This window comes from Rhinatrema bivittatum, chromosome 2 (genome assembly GCF_901001135.1).
Source record: "Rhinatrema bivittatum chromosome 2, aRhiBiv1.1, whole genome shotgun sequence".
In the NCBI taxonomy this organism is placed as follows: domain Eukaryota; kingdom Metazoa; phylum Chordata; class Amphibia; order Gymnophiona; family Rhinatrematidae; genus Rhinatrema; species Rhinatrema bivittatum.
The window spans coordinates 481020612-481036486 of NC_042616.1; the positions used below are offsets into that span (position 1 = coordinate 481020612).

Below are 15875 nucleotides of genomic sequence, written 5' to 3' on the forward strand. Positions count from 1 at the left end.
CGGGAGCCCCAGGGGAGGGCACTGACTCCGGCCTCGCTCCGGCGCGGCCTTCGGTGTGGCTCGCTGCAGGGGGAGCCGTTCCTGGTCCCCCCTCGCGGCGTCCTGCTGCATCTCTCCTCCACGGGGCAAATCCAAGATGGCCGCTGCCATCCCTAGGCACGAGGCTGTGCTCCCTCTACAGATTTAAAGGGACCTGATCCCTTTAACAAGCTTCACCTGTTCTTGATCAGCCAGAGCAGGGGAAGTATAAAGGGAGGCTTCCTCTGCTCATCCAGTGACTTGGCAACGTCCTCCAATGGTGTCTAGTCTGCGTGCTTCGGTGACTTCCTTGAGCTTTGGATCTTGTTCCTGTTTCGTCTTGGTATCCCGGTTCCTGACTTCGGATTGGCTTACGGTGATTCTCTAGTGACGACTTCGGACTGGCAAGTGGTGATCCCTCGGTGTGTGACCTAGGACTGGTGAGCGACGACCCTCTGGCACTCGACCTAGGACTCCTTCTAAACTACCATCTTCAAGGGCCCGCCTAAGTCCCAGCGGTCTGGGTCCCTATGGGCTCCTCCCGGGGGGACCACGGGCTTCCAGGGTGAAGCTCCAGTCAGCCCTTGCACTGATACCTTGACCTCTCAAAAGTCCACCTAAGCCCCAGCGGTCTGGGTCCCTATGGGCTCCTCCTGGGGGGGCCACAGACTTCCAGTGCTGAAGACACAGCTCCTCTTCTCATCTCTTCATCCGCCTCCGCAGTCGCCTCAGTCTCCAGTGATGAGGGTCAGCTGGTCCCGTCTTCGGCTCTGCCTCACCACCCGACGAGAGAACCTATGAACCTTCCGAAAGGTATACCATCCTCCCGTCGGCCAAGGGTTCACAAGCCCGAGCGCAACAGATTGCCAAGTCCATGGACCCGGCGGAGGTATCTGCTTGCCAGGCCATATCCGGAATGGCCCAGCGCCTGAAGGATCAGCAACAGACCCTCGATGCCTTGGTCTCTGCTGTACAGGGGCTGCCCCAACCCCTGTACAAGACAGCCCCAACAGGGGCTGTCTTGAGGCATTTGGGCCTATGAATCCTACGCTGCTGTCTCCGTCTGGGGCTCAAGGAGCCTGCACTACTCAGCCACACACCACCCAGGCCTCCAGGGGTGACCTGGGGCACGTAACTCCAACTCAACTCCCGGCGCCCTCTCGATATGCCGGAGATGTGAAGTTGTGTCGAGGATTCCTCAGCCAGTGCCATGTCCGTTTTTCCTTGCTGCCGGCACAGTTTCCCAGCGACCTGGTCAAAACCAGCTACATTATGTCCTTGCTTGACGGAAAGCCTCTGATTTGGGCCTCTCATCTGTGGAAGAGAAGGGATCCTATCTTCGAGGACTTGAGTCAGTTTCTGTCTGCCTTCCGGCAGATGTTTGATGAGCCCATCCGCAAACCCACTGCAGTCTCAGAATTGCTCCGACTGCGACAGGGTACTCGGACAGTGGATGAGTACACAACGGAATTCCGCACCCTGGCTGCAGAGCTGAATTGGAGGGAAGATTGCCTGCACGGAATCTTCCTGGAAGGGCTAGCCTTGCGCCTTCAGAATGAGCTAGCAGCGAGAGAACTCCCGGACGATCTCAATGCTGTTATAGAATTGGCAAATCGAATGGATCGCCGGATGAGGTTTCGCCTTCCGGTAGTTAAGGTGGCGAGAAGGCCCTCACCTCCGCCCAAAAGCGCATCTGAAGCCCTTCGGGCACCTGCCGAAGAGCCCATGGATTTGGGTCGTAGAAGAGTGTCTCCTCAAGAACATCAGCGGCGCACAAAGAAAGGGCTTTGCTTTTATTGCAGTGTGGCAGGCCATCAGATAGCCGCCTGCCCAGCACGACCGGAAAACTCTCGGGCCTAGGACCTGAAGGAGGTCTCTTCCTGGGCCGGACTGCACCTGCACCTCCACTAACGTTGCTAGTGGCGTTAACCTCGACAGATGGGGAGTTCCATATGCTAGTCCTTGTGGACTCCGGCGCCGGCGGCAATTTTATAATGAAAGGCCTGGTGGGACACATAAAGATCCCACAAGTTCGTCTCCCTGTTCCCATGGTCATCTCCTCGATCCAAGGGAAGCCCCTTCCAGACCAGGTGACACACGCCACGGTTCCTGTTCAGCTGAAGGCTGGGGCCCTGCATCAAGAACGGATGCCATTCTATGTCCTGGAGCACGCCATTCATCTGATCGTCCTAGGTCTCCCTTGGCTCCAGGAGCACGAGCCCCAGTTCGATTGGAAGACTTTGCAGCTGGCTTGTTGGGGGCCGAATTGCCATGGCAATTGCCTCCACTCTGTGGTCCCAGTATCCTGTTCCATAGCTTCCACCAGCCTTCCAGGCCTGCCAGCCCCGTATGCTGCCTACGCGGATGTTTTTTCAAAACAAAAGACCGAAGTTCTGCCTCCGCATCAATCCTTTGACTGCGCCATCAACCTCCTTCCTGGCACCGAGCCTCCTCGAGGTCGCACCTATGCCCTTTCGTCCGCGGAGACACAGGCCATGAATGAGTATATCAGAGAAAATCTGGAGAGGGGCTTCATTCGGAAGTCTAAGTCCCCTGCAGGGGCTGGGTTCTTCTTCATCGGAAAGAAGGACGGGACACTTCGCCCCTGCATTGACTATCGGGGCTTGAATGCTATAACAGTCAGGGACCATTATCCCTTGCCTCTCATCTCTGAACTCTTTGACTGGCTACAAGGTGCGAGGATCTTTTCTAAGTTGGACCTCCGAGGGGCCTACAACCTCATTCGAATTAAGGAAGGCGATGAATGGAAGACGGCCTTCATCACTCGAGACGGCCACTACGAGTATTTGGTGATGCCGATCGGGCTCTGTAATGCCCCCGCAGTATTCCAGAATACCATGAATGAGATACTCCGCAACCTCTTGTACCAGTGCATGGTTGTATATTTAGACGACATCTTGATTTTCTCCGACACTCTGGCCGCCCACCGCCGGCACATCGTCTAAGTTTTACAACGCCTCCGGGAACATAAGTTGTATGCGAAGCTCAAAAAGTGCCAGTTTGAGCAGGAGTCTCATCCCTTCCTGGGATATATAGTCTTCAGTCAGGGATTCAGCATGGATCCGCAAAAGTTAAGAGCCATTCGAGAATGGCCACAGCAGTCTGGGCTCAAGGCACTCCAAAGGTTCCTGGGCTTCGCAAACTATTACCGGTCTTTTATCCCTCACTATGCGTCCATTGTTGCCCCGATGACAGTCCTGACCCGGAAAGGCGCGGATCCCAAAAAGTGGTCTCCGGGAGCAGAGACCGCCTTTCGTCGCCTCAAGGAGGCATTCATGCAACAACCGTGCCTTCGGCATCCGGATCCGCAGCGGCCATTCTTTATCGAGGTGGACGCATCCTCGGAAGGAGTAGGGGCCGTCCTGAGCCAGGCCTCCGAGGGCCATAAGCTACGTCCGTGTGCCTTCCTCTCCCGCCAGTTCTCGCCTGAGGAGCAGAACTACGCCATTGGCGACAAGGAGCTCTTGGCCATAAAAGTGGCCTTAGAAGAGTGGCGCCCATGGCTGGAGGGGGCACAACACCAGTTTACGGTCTTCACAGACCATAAAAATTTAGAATACCTGCACCGAGCCCAACGACTCAACCCACGACAAGCCCGGTGGGCCCTGTTCTTCACCCGTTTCAATTTTATTCTCCGATACAGACCGGCTGGGAAGAATGTTAAGGCTGACACCCTATCACGGGTATTCGATTCAACGGAAGGTTCTTAGGAACCACGGTACATCATTGAGCCATCCCGTATCCTCCTGTCTGCTACCATGACCATCCCGCCCGGGAAAACTTTGGTCCTGCCGCACTTGCGGAAACAAGTGCTGGCATGGGCTCAAGATTCCCGCTGTTCTGGCCATCCAGGGCAATCCCGCACGTTGCAGACTCTACGCCGGTATTACTGGTGGCCAAAGGTGAATAAGGATGTCCGGGCATATGTGGAGTCCTGTCAGACTTGTGCCCACCAAAAGAGGATCTCCGGTTTGACCCCAGGGTTACTTCAGTCATTACCTGCGCATTCTGAACTGTGGACCCATGTGGCAACTGACTTTGTGGTGGACCTGCCACTATCCAGTGGCAACACGGTATTATGGGTGGTTGTCGACCGCTTTAGCAAGATGGCGCACTTCGTGCCTTTGCCAGGATTGCCATCCGCACCACAGCTGGCACAGCTGTTCATCCAGCACATCTTCAGGCTTCATGGCCTACCTAAAGGCATCCTGTCAGAGCGAGGGCCTCAATTTACCACCAGGTTCTGGAGGGCTCTCTGCCAGAAGTTCGACGTCACCCTGGATTACATGTCCGCTTACCATCCTCAGACCAATGGTCTCGCAGAGAGAACAAACCAGACCTTGAAACAATTCCTTCATCTGTATGACAATGAGAAACAAATGACTGGGCTACTCTGCTACCTGGGCCGAATTTGCGCTAAATTCTCATGTCTCTGCGGCTAAGGGATCCTCCCCGTTTCAGATAGTGTATGGGAAACAGCCACGCCCGCCACTGCCTGTGCCTATCACGGTTGCGTCTCCGATAGCTCAACTCTCCGCTGATGAGTTGCACCGCCTGTGGATATCCTTGATCAAGGCCAGCCAGACCGCTAAAAGATATGCTGACCAGCGCAGAAAACCGTACCCGCCTCTCAAGCCGGGCCAAAAGGTTTGGCTGAGCATACAGTTCATTCGCTTGAAGCTGCCATCATCACGACTGGCTCCACGATTCATCGGGCCGTTTCCCATCATCCGGCAGGTGGGTGCTGTCTTGTATCAACTTTGGCTTCCCCCGTCTCTCAAGATTCACAACACGTTTCACGCCTCCCTCTTGAAACATCTGGAATTGTCGTGGCCTTCCAGCACGCCTCCGACCCCGCAACCGGTTGCCTCCGAAGATGACCTCACATATCAGGTCCAGGAGGTCTTAGATGTGAGGAAATACCGGAAGAAGTGGGAGTACCTGATAGCGTGGGAGGGCTTCGGTCCCGAGGAGAACTCCTGGGAGCCATTGGCTAACATCCTGGACCGGAATTTGTTGGAGAAATTCCACAAAGACCACCCGGCTAAACCCAGGCCTCCGGGGAGACGCACTAAAGTAGGGGGTACTGTTGTGTTCCGCGACCATGGCGGACCACGACCGCAGCCGCCTATCTTGCCCGTGGCGCTTCCCCGCCGTGGGAGCCCCAGGGGAGGGCACTGACTCCGGCCTCGCTCCGGCGCGGCCTTCAGTGCGGCTCGCTGCAGGGGGAGCCGTTCCTGCTCCCCCCTCGTGGCGTCCTGTTGCGTCTCTCTTCCGTGGGGCAAATCCAAGATGGCCCCCACCATCCCTAGGCACGAGGCCGTGCCCCTCTCTACAGATTTAAAGGGACCTGATCCCTTTAACAAGCTTCACCTGTTCTTGATCAGCCAGAGCAGGGGAAGTATAAAGGGAGGCTTCCTCTGCTCATCCAGTGACTTGGCAAAGTCCTCTAATGCTGTCTAGTCTGCTTGCTTCGGTGAGTTCCTTGAGCTTTGGATCTTGTTCCCGTTTCATCTTGGTATCCCGGTTCCTGACTTCAGATTGGCTTACGGTGATTCTCTGGTGACGACTTCGGATTGGCTTACGGTGATTCTCTGGTGTATGACCTTGGACTGCTGAGCGACGACCCTCTGGCACTCGACCTTCTAGACTACCATCTCCAAGGGCCCGCCTAGGTCCCAGTGGTCGGGGTCCCGGGGGGACCGCGGGCTTCCAGGGCGAAGCTCCAGTCAGCCTTGCACCGATACCTTGACCTCTCAAAAGTCCACCTAAGCTCCAGCGGTCTGGGTCCCTACGGGCTCCTCCTGGGGGGGGCCACAGACTTCCAGTGGTGAAGACACAGCTCCTCTTCTCGACTCTTCATCCGCCTCCGCAGTCGCCTCAGTCTCCAGTGCTGAGGGTCAGCTGGTCCCGTCTTCGGCTCTGCCTCGCCACCCGACGAGAGAACCTACGGATCTTCCGAAAGGTATACCATCCTCCCGTCGGCCAAGGGTTCACAAGCCCGAGCGCAACACAGAGAGTAAGAGTACATGGTTAATTTTCTCAGTGGAAAAGGGTAAACAGTGGAGTGCCTCAGGGATCTGTACTTGGACTAGTGCTTTTCAATATATTTATAAATGATCTGGAAAGGAATATGATGAGTGAGATCATCAAATTTGCAGGTGATACAAAATTATTCAGAGTAGTTAAATCACAAGTGGATTGTGATACATTGCAGGAGGATCTTGCAAGACTGGAGGATTGGGCATCCAAATAGCAGATGAAATTGAATGTGGACAAGTGCAAGGTGTTGCATATAGGGAAAAATAACCCTTATTGTAGTTACACGATGTTAGGTTCCATATTAGGAGCTACCACCCAGGAAAAGGATCTAAGCATCATAGTGGATAATACTTTGAAATCATCACCCTAGTGCAGTGGTTCTCAACCTTTTTTCTGTGGGGACACACCTCACAGATGGTTCTCACATGCATGACACACTGACCCATGATCGTCATGGGGCTAGATATAAAAGTACAGTTTGCATCCACGGGAACCCCCCCTAACCCACAATAATGGATGTAAAGCAGAATTACGACATTCCCCATACAACTCACCCTACAAAAAATATATTCTGGTTCTGGTGTCATCTCAGTAAAGCTACTCAAACTCCTTCTACTTCCAGGCTCAATAGCCCTACTTATGAAAAGACAGCAGTTTATCACCAATGCATGTCCTCTTGAGAAAACACAACAAATAAGACCGATACAAACGCTTACATGCTAGTAAAATATCTCATCTCGGTAACAGACACAGAACCGACCTAACATTCTCCCAGGATCTGTAGTAATGCACATAAACTAATCCGCACACAGTTACACCTGTATTATGGAATACACTCAAACAGGAGCAACCCTATCTATGAAAAGCCAACACTACAAATATTAAATCAGGCCCTAAAAATCAACACACCTCTTATTAGGAAAACAGAACTAGCAAGCAGCTATAGATCCCCACACAGAAATAATTGTAAAACTATACTAATAAGCAGAATAAATGTTTCAAAACAGCTATGAACAGAATAACATCCAACAATTAAAAACTCATAAAAACTATTAAACATTCTCCAAACACCAATAAAATATTTCAAAAAAGCAGACATCACATAATATTAAATAATTAAAATGGCAGTCAATCAAGAAAAATAAACTTAAAAAGCCACCTTTACTTACTCCCTCCAGCAGCTCTCCTACTCCCCTTCCATGCAGGCCGTGGCACACACCAGAAGCAGCAGTAGAAGCTAAGCTCTATACTCATGGTCCTCTTCCTTAGTGCCCATGTCTCTCACACACACACCATGCCAGTCATGCCCCCATGACCAGTTTCTGTCTCTCACACACCAATCATCTCCCAAAAGTCTTTGACACACACCAGTCACCTTCCTGAACAGTTTCTCCTGAACAGTTTCTCTCATGCCATACACACCCACTCCCGTGTTCTATTTACATATATGGGCTTGTCACTCTCAAAATCACTTTCTCTGTCTCACACACACACACACACACACTCACCAGTCTCTCACTCCTATGCTTGTTCTCTCCACATGCACAGGCTTCTCATTCCCATAATCACTTTCTTTCTCTTTCACACACACACCAGTCACCTGACCTCTCTCATGCATACACACAGGCTTCCCACTCCCATGTTCTCTTTCATATATACAGGCTTCTCACTCCCATGCTGTGTCTCACATACACCCAGGTTTCTCACTCCCATGCTCACTCTTCACATGCACAGGCTTCTCATTCCCATAATCACTTTCTTTCTCTATCTCACACACACACACCAGTCACCTGACCTCTCTCATGCATACACACACACACACACACAGGCTTCCCACTCCCATGTTCTCTTTCAGATATACAGGCTTCTCACTCCCATGCTCACTCTTCACATGCACAGGCTTCTCATTCCCATAATCACTTTCTTTCTCTATCTCACACACACACACCAGTCACCTGACCTCTCTCATGCATACACACACACACACACACACAGGCTTCCCACTCCCATGTTCTCTTTCAGATATACAGGCTTCTCACTCCCATGCTCACTCTTCACATGCACAGGCTTCTCATTCCCATAATCACTTTCTCTCTGTTATACACACACCAGTCTCTCTCTCATTTCCATGCTCGCTCTCCACGTGCACAGGCTTCTCATTCCCTGAATCACATTCTTTCTCTCACATTCACACACACCAGTCTCTTTCTCTCACACACACTGTCACCTTACCAACCAGTCTCTCTCTCTAATGCATGCACACACACACACACACACACACAGCCTTCCCACTCCCATGCTCTCTCTCACATAATCAGGCTTCCCACTCCCATGCTTTCTTTCACCCCCCCCCCCCCCCACACACACAACACCAGGCTTCTTACGCCCATGCTTTCTCACATACCCAGATTTCTCTTTCATGCTTTTTCTCTCTCACACACATCAGTCACCTCCCTGACTAATGTCTCACACTCTCACATACACATCAGTCATCTCCCTGAGCAGTCACTTTCATTGTCTCTCACATATACACACACATCAGCTCTCTGACCAGTTTCTCTCAATCACACACATGCTCTCAATCACACACAGGCTGGCTGGCTGGCTGCTTCTCTGTCTTTCTCTCATTCACTTCCTCTTCCCCCCCCCCCCCTCCCGAGCACAAATGGTAGCTGCAGCAGCCTCCTCCAGCCCCCACAGGCCAAGAAAGAAGAATCCCATCAGCCGCGGGAGGCTCATGCTGCTGTCTCCTTTCCCGATTACCAGCAGCTTCGATTGCTCGGGGGCAGAGGCTGCTGCCGCCACTGCTATTTTTCCATGCGGCACGGCTCTTTCTCCTTCCCGCGCACCGCGTATCACTTCCTGTTCCGGGTCATGGGGGGGGGGGGGCACGGGAAGAAGAAAAGGCCAGCCGCAGGTGCCACTGCTTTTTCTACCACTGCTGCCATTCCCACTGGGCTTGAACATACTGATAGCCCAGTGGCAACGGCTGCAGGGAAGGAAGAGCAGCGGGAGAGACCGGGAGCATGCGACACACCTGCCGGTGCTTGGCGACACACTGGTTGAGAAGCGCTGCCCTAGTGTACTACAGCAGTCAAAAAAGCAAACAGAATGGGGTAGATTTTTAAAAAGTGCGCCTTCGCGTACTTTTGTTGGCGCATCAGGCGCAAACAAAAGTACGCTGGATTTTAGTAGATACACGCGTAGCCGTGCGTATCCGCTAAAATCCTGGATCGGCGCACGCAAGGCTGCCGATTTCGTGTAGCCGGCGCGCGCCAAGCCGCGCAGCCTACCTCCGTTCCCTCCGAGGCCGCTCCGAAATCGGAACGGCCTCGGAGGGAATTCTCTTTTGCCCTCCCCTCACCTTCCCCTCCCTTCCTCTACCTAACCCACCCGCCCCGGCCCTGTCTAAAACCCCCCCTACCTTTGTCGGGGGATTTACGCCTCCCGGAGGGAGAAGTAAATCCCCGCGCGCCAGCGGGCCGCTAGTGCGCCGAGATGCAACCTGGGGGCGGTTACGGAGGGCGCGGCCACGCCCCCGGACCGCCCCGGGCTGAAACCATGCCCCCAGGCCCGCCCCCGAAACACCACGTCCCGCCCCCAAAATGCCGCGCCGATCGGCCCCACCCCCGACACGCCCCCGACACGCCTCCCTCGAAAAACCCCGGGACTTACGCGAGTCCCGGGGCTCTGTGCGCACCGGCAGGCCTATGGAACATAGGCGCACCGGCGCGCAAGGCCCTGCTCGCGTAAATCTGGGCGGATTTACGCGAGCAGAGCTTTTAAAATCCGCCCCAATGTTAGAAATTATTAAGAAGGAAATGGTTAACAAAACAGAAAATGTCATAATACATACCTAAGTATCACTCCATGGTGAGACCGCATCTTGAAAACTGTGTACAATTCTGGTCGCCACATCTCAAAAAAGATATAGTTGCGATGGAGAAGGTACAGAGAAGGGCGACCAGAATGATAAAGGGAATGGAACAGCTCCCCTATGAGGAAAGGCTGAGGAGGATAGGGCTGTTCAGCTTGGAGAAGAGACGGCTGAGGGGAGGGGGGGGATATGATAGAGGTCTTTAAAATCATGAGAGGTCTTGAACGAGTAGATGTGAATTGGTTATTTACACTTTCAGATAATTGAAGGACTAGGGGCACTCCATGAAGTTAGCAAGTAGCACATTTAAGACTAATTGAAGAAAATTATTTTTCCCTCAATGCACAATTAAGCTCTGGAATTTCTTGCCAGAGGATTTGTTTAGTGCAGTTAATGTAGCTGGGTTTAAAAAAGGTTTAGATAAGTTCTTGGAGGAGAAGTCCATTGACTGCTATTAATCAAGTTGACATAGGGAATGGCCTCTGCTATTACTGGCATCAGTAGCATGGGATCTTCTTAGTGTTTGGGTATTTGCCAGGTTCTTGTGGCCTCATTAGGCCTCTGTTGGAAACAGGATGCTGGGCTTGATGGATCCTTGGTCTGACCCAGCATGGCAATTTCTTATGTTCTTATGAACCCCGAGAAGTCTTTGCTAACATTGCTCACAGAACTGCATTTTTTTGGCAGACTGTCCGGGTTTAAGATAAATGATGAGAAATCTGAATTAATGAATATCTCCATGCCAGAAGGTGGGGTTTCTTACAACTGCTGCTAAATTGCCCTTCAAAATGGCAAAGAAATCAATAAAGTATCTAGGAGTCAAGCTTAATTCGGATCTGGGAGAGTTATTCCATATCAATTATGATCCCTTGGTTAAGAACATACAGCAGGATATGGATAGGTAGGATAGGCTGGAGCTTTCATGGTTGGGAAGAGTGGCGGTCATAAAAAATGAATATTCTTCCGCACTTTTGCTATCTCTTCCAAACTCTCCCGGTGGCAGTCCCTGAGAGGTCTTTGGGAGTCTGGCAAAGAAATCTCTTTCAGTTCATATGGAAATGAAAGCCCCCCGGGGTTTCTCGCAGAGTATTATAACAAAGTAAATTGAGTGGAGGGCTTAATATTCCAAACTTATTGTGATCCTATGTAGCAGCCCTAATGGCGGTTGTAATTAATTGGCATACCGCTGGGGAGCATAAACCCTGGATCTCGATTGCTCAGTCATTAGCGGGAGAACCACTTGTAGCAACGAGGGTATGGAGGACTGATGGTGTGTGAACAAGGGGGGAAACACCCTTTACTAAGTTAGTGATAGCAACTTGGAGGAAATTGTGAAGTCAGCTAGCAGGCGACTGACGGTTTTACCTTCATACTTCTTTTTTATTCACTAACAACTTTTAGCCATGGTGGAAAGGGTAGAAATAAAGAGATGGAGAGAGAGAGGCCTAACTAAATTGAGGCAACTATGGGATGGTCAAACGATGAGATCTTTCTCTGACTTACACCGTTCATATCCCCTGCTGCCGAAAGATATTTTTGCCTATAAGCAATTGGTCCATTATTTCATCTAAGAGAACTATTCCTGTGATCTGCAAAAAGGGAAAACCATGTTTGTAAAATATTGTGAGCAAGCAAACACACTAAGAGGCATACAGGGGAATGAGTGTCAGGGGAGGGGGGGAAGGACTGGGGGGGAGAAATATATCAGAGATTTGTTTGTTGCTATGCAGGAAACTTGTCGATTTGTCTTTACTTCTCAGAACATGGAGGGGGGGGGTTCAGCTGGGAGACTCACCCCTCCTCACAAGAATTCTCATTATTGTTACATTGTTCGTGGTAATATCTCTAACTGAGTAGCGGAATTCTTTTCTTTTTTCCTGGAATGTAGGGGGACTCAATTCTCCTATTAAAAGGTCTAAGATTTTACAGGCTCTAAATAAAAAATCAGCTGATATTGCATTTCTACAAGAGACCCACGTAATTGATTTGGAACACAGCAAATTACGCCAACGGTGGGTGGGCTCGGTTCATTTTTCTACCGCTAGTACCAGATCTGCGGGGGTAGCTGTCTTAATCCGGAAATCATTTCCCATCAAAGTGTTGAAAGAAGTTAAAGACCCTAAGGGGAGGATAGACTCAGGAGTAATCCTTCGAAATATTTCTTTACAGAGAGTAGTAGATGCATGGAACGACCTCCCAGTTATGAAGACAAAAATGGTATTTGAATTTTAAAAAGCATGTTATAAATATAGGGAATCTCTAAGGGAGTGATGAGAATTGTAAAGTTAAATTAGGTAGGAAAATGGGCAGACTAGACAAACCTTATGATCTTTTTCTGCCGTCATGTTTCTATGTTTGACGAGCTGCATTGACAAAGACAGTGCAGAGTGAGGATGCTTGAACAACATATGCATCGGCTATATTGAGGAGATTCATTTTGGAAGGGCAGCGACTCCATGTGTTTTAATGCTGTGCATCGACGGGTCATGTAGATGATTCATCAATACATCAGACGAGCACAGACCACATATACCATACCATATACATCATACGCTGAGTACACTGATGTGTTATGCCTTGATTGCATCGGTGGACCATGCAGATGGTGTTGATGTGCCATACTTCAAAGGCTTATGTTTGTTCAGCATAGGCTCTGATGACCCCAGCAAATGATGCTGCTGCAGCTCATTTGATATTTATTTATTTATTTGTTTTTTATATACCGACATTCAACTAAAGTCATCACATCGGTTTATATATAACAAAAATTAGAGAGGTTACATTGTAATAGAAAGTAAAACAGAAAATAATAAAACAGAGGAGAAATAAAAAGAGAGATAAATAAGTTAGAACTAGGTGTTAATTCTTCTTATCATGTTATAAATGCTTTTTGAAAAAGCCATGTTTTTAGATTCTTTTTAAAAGTTTGAGAGGATGATTCAAGTCTCAGATCATTTGGAAGGGTATTCCATAAGAGTAGTCCAGCTATTGAGAAGGCACGTTGACTTGTTGAAGTGAGGCGGGACAGTTTTGGAGAGGGAACGTCAAGGAGACCAGTGTTTATGGAACGTACATTTCTTTTTGAAACTTGGAAGAAAATGTTGTATCCATCCAATTTGTCTTGTTATTATACAAAGTTTTATGAAAAAGAGGTAAGGCCTTGTACTGAATTCTATAAAATATTGGCAACCAGTGTAGATCTTTTAGAACTGGAGTAATGTGATCTGATCTTTTGAGGTTGCTGAGTAACCTTGCCGCAGCATTTTGTAAAAGTTGAAGCGGTGCAATGGTGGAAGCAGGTAATCCAAGAAGAATTGCATTACAATAATCTAATTTAGAAAATAAAAGGGTTTGCAAGACAATGCAATAATCATGGTGATGAAGGAGAGGTTTAATCCTTTTTAATATTTGAAGCTTGTAGAAGCCTTCTTTTATGATATTATTAATATGTTGCTTAAAACATAGTTCTGAGTCTAAATTGACTCCTAGATCTCTTACGTTGAGTAGAAAGTTTTTGTTAGTTATATAGTTATTAAGATGGAGGTCAATTAAAGGTGAGGATTTATTACAGATATAAAGAATTTCTGTTTTATTGTGATTAAGAGTGAGGGCCAATTGTATTAATAGATGTTGGATTGTAGTGAGGTAGGTGCTCCAAAGGTTAAAAGTATTAGAAATGTTGATATTTATTGGGAGAATAATTTGAACATTGTCTGCATAAATGTAATATGATAATTTAAGATCAGATAGGAGTTTACATAGTGGGAGTAAATCTATATTAAAAAGTGTTGAAGATAATGAAGAACCTTGAGGGACTCCATGTGGAAGAGGAATTAGTTTGGATTCCTTGTAATTAGTTTTGACTATGTACGATCTATTGCATAGGTATGATGTGAACCAGTTGATAGTGGTATCACATAAACCGATTTCCTCTAGTCTTTTCAGAAGAATATTTTGGTTTATGGTGTCAAAGGCAGCAGAAATATCAAGGAGAATAAGGATGAATTTTTGTCCATTGTCTAATCCTTTTAGGATTAAATTAGAGAGAGATATTAATAGGGTTTCCATGCTGAGAGTACTTCTGAAACCATGCTGAGCTGGAAAAAGTATTTTATGTTGCTCAAGGTATTCTTGGAGTTGCTGATTAACAAATCTTTCTAATATTTTGGCTATGAAGGGGAGATTGGATCAAGGTCTAGAGCTGGCAATGTTAGATTGGTCAAGATGAGATTTTTTGAGAGTAGGTTTAATCACTGCATATTTTAATTTGTCAGGGAAAATGCCTTCATTTAGTGAAAGATTTCTAATATCTGCAATTTGCCTAGCAATATTGTTAGAGACTAATTTAAGTAGTTTAGTTGGGATAGCATCAGTTGAGTGAGAGGCCGGATTCATTTTTTGAATGATGTTTTGAACTTCAGTGGAAGCTATAGTATTAAGAAAAGACCAATTTGAATTTGGTTTGATTGTAATGTATTGATATATTACATTGCTGCAAATGCAGTTCTTAAAAACACTCACAGGAGGTTTCTTTTTGCCAGACATTTTCAGAAGGCAATGTTTTCTTCTCTTCTTTTTTTTTCCCAGCTCTGAAAAGTTTTGGTTTAGTTTAATTTGTTAAATTTGATTGATCACTTTTAGTTATTAAAAAATCAAAGCGATATAAAGAAGATCTAATATAAAAGTGCTGTTGTGAGTGCTGCAGAGGCAGCGAGGCAACTAGCAAAAACTATTATGAAGAAAAATATTGAAAAGTATTGAAAAAGAAATGTAATTAGAAGTTTAGAGAAAAATTATTTGGAAATACTAACCACACATCCATGCTAATGCTCGGACAAAAAACGACTGAGGGTGCTCGTGAGGTAAAGCACACACAGAAACTCCTGCACATGTCAATAGAAGTAAGACAGAAGTAAGACAGCGTCTTACTTTCTTTTTACCCCCAAAAGTCCCACTATGTCTTACTTTCAGGCTATGTCTTATATTGGAAAAACAGTCGAATTTTTTAAATACCTGTCGGAGGGCCGCGTGGGTCCAGGCGGCTGGCGGCAGGAGCCGGGTGGTCGCGTGTTACCGTAAATCTAGGCCGCGGGCGGGTGGGCGCTTGTTCCAGGCGGCGGCGGCGGGGGGGGGGGGCGGGTGGACGCGCGTTAAATCTAGGCCGCGGGCGGGTGGGCGCTTGTTCCAGGCGGCGGGTGGACGCGCGTTAGTTCGAGACGGCCGGCGGGTGGTCGCGTGTTAAATCTAGGCCGCGGGCGGGTGGGCGCTTGTTCCGGGGGGGGGGGGGGGGGCGGGTGGACGCGCGTTAGTTCGAGACGGCCGGCGGGTGGTCGCGTGTTAAATCTAGGCCGGGGTCGCACAGGCGCACATTCATTAACTGCCGGTGGGGCAGCCCCCACCGGCAGTGAATGAATGCGACCCCTGCGATTCGATGCTCAAGGCAGTCACATGCCGTGACGTCACGGCATGTGACTGCCTTGAGCATCGAATCGCAGGGGTCGCACAGGCGCGCATTCATTCACTGCCGGTGGGGGCTGCCCCACCGGCAGTGAATGAATGCGCGCCTGTGCGACCCCGGCCTAGATTTAACACGCGACCACCCGCCACCCGCCGGCCGTCTCGAACTAACGCGCGTCCACCCGCCCCCCCCCCCCCCCACCGCCGCCGCCGCCTGGAACAAGCGCCCGCCCGCCCGCGGCCTAGATTTAACACGCGACCACCCGCCGGCCGTCTCGAAATAACGCGCGTCCACCCGCCGCCTGGAACAATCGCCCACCCGCCCGCGGCCTAGATTTAACGCGCGTCCACCCGCCCCCCCCCCGCCGCCGCCTGGAACAAGCGCCCACCCGCCCGCGGCCTAGATTTACGGTAACACGCGACCACCCGGCTCCCGCCGCCAGCCGCCTGGACCCACGCG

At 49.5% G+C, this 15875-nt stretch overlaps 1 protein-coding gene across 1 annotated transcript in view; it reads left to right on the forward strand.

The window, feature by feature from the left end:
• Window positions 1-15875, forward strand: part of LOC115085006 (serpin B6-like) — a 152397-nt gene that overhangs the window by 79342 nt on the left and 57180 nt on the right. The gene's annotated exons all lie outside the window — the stretch shown is intronic.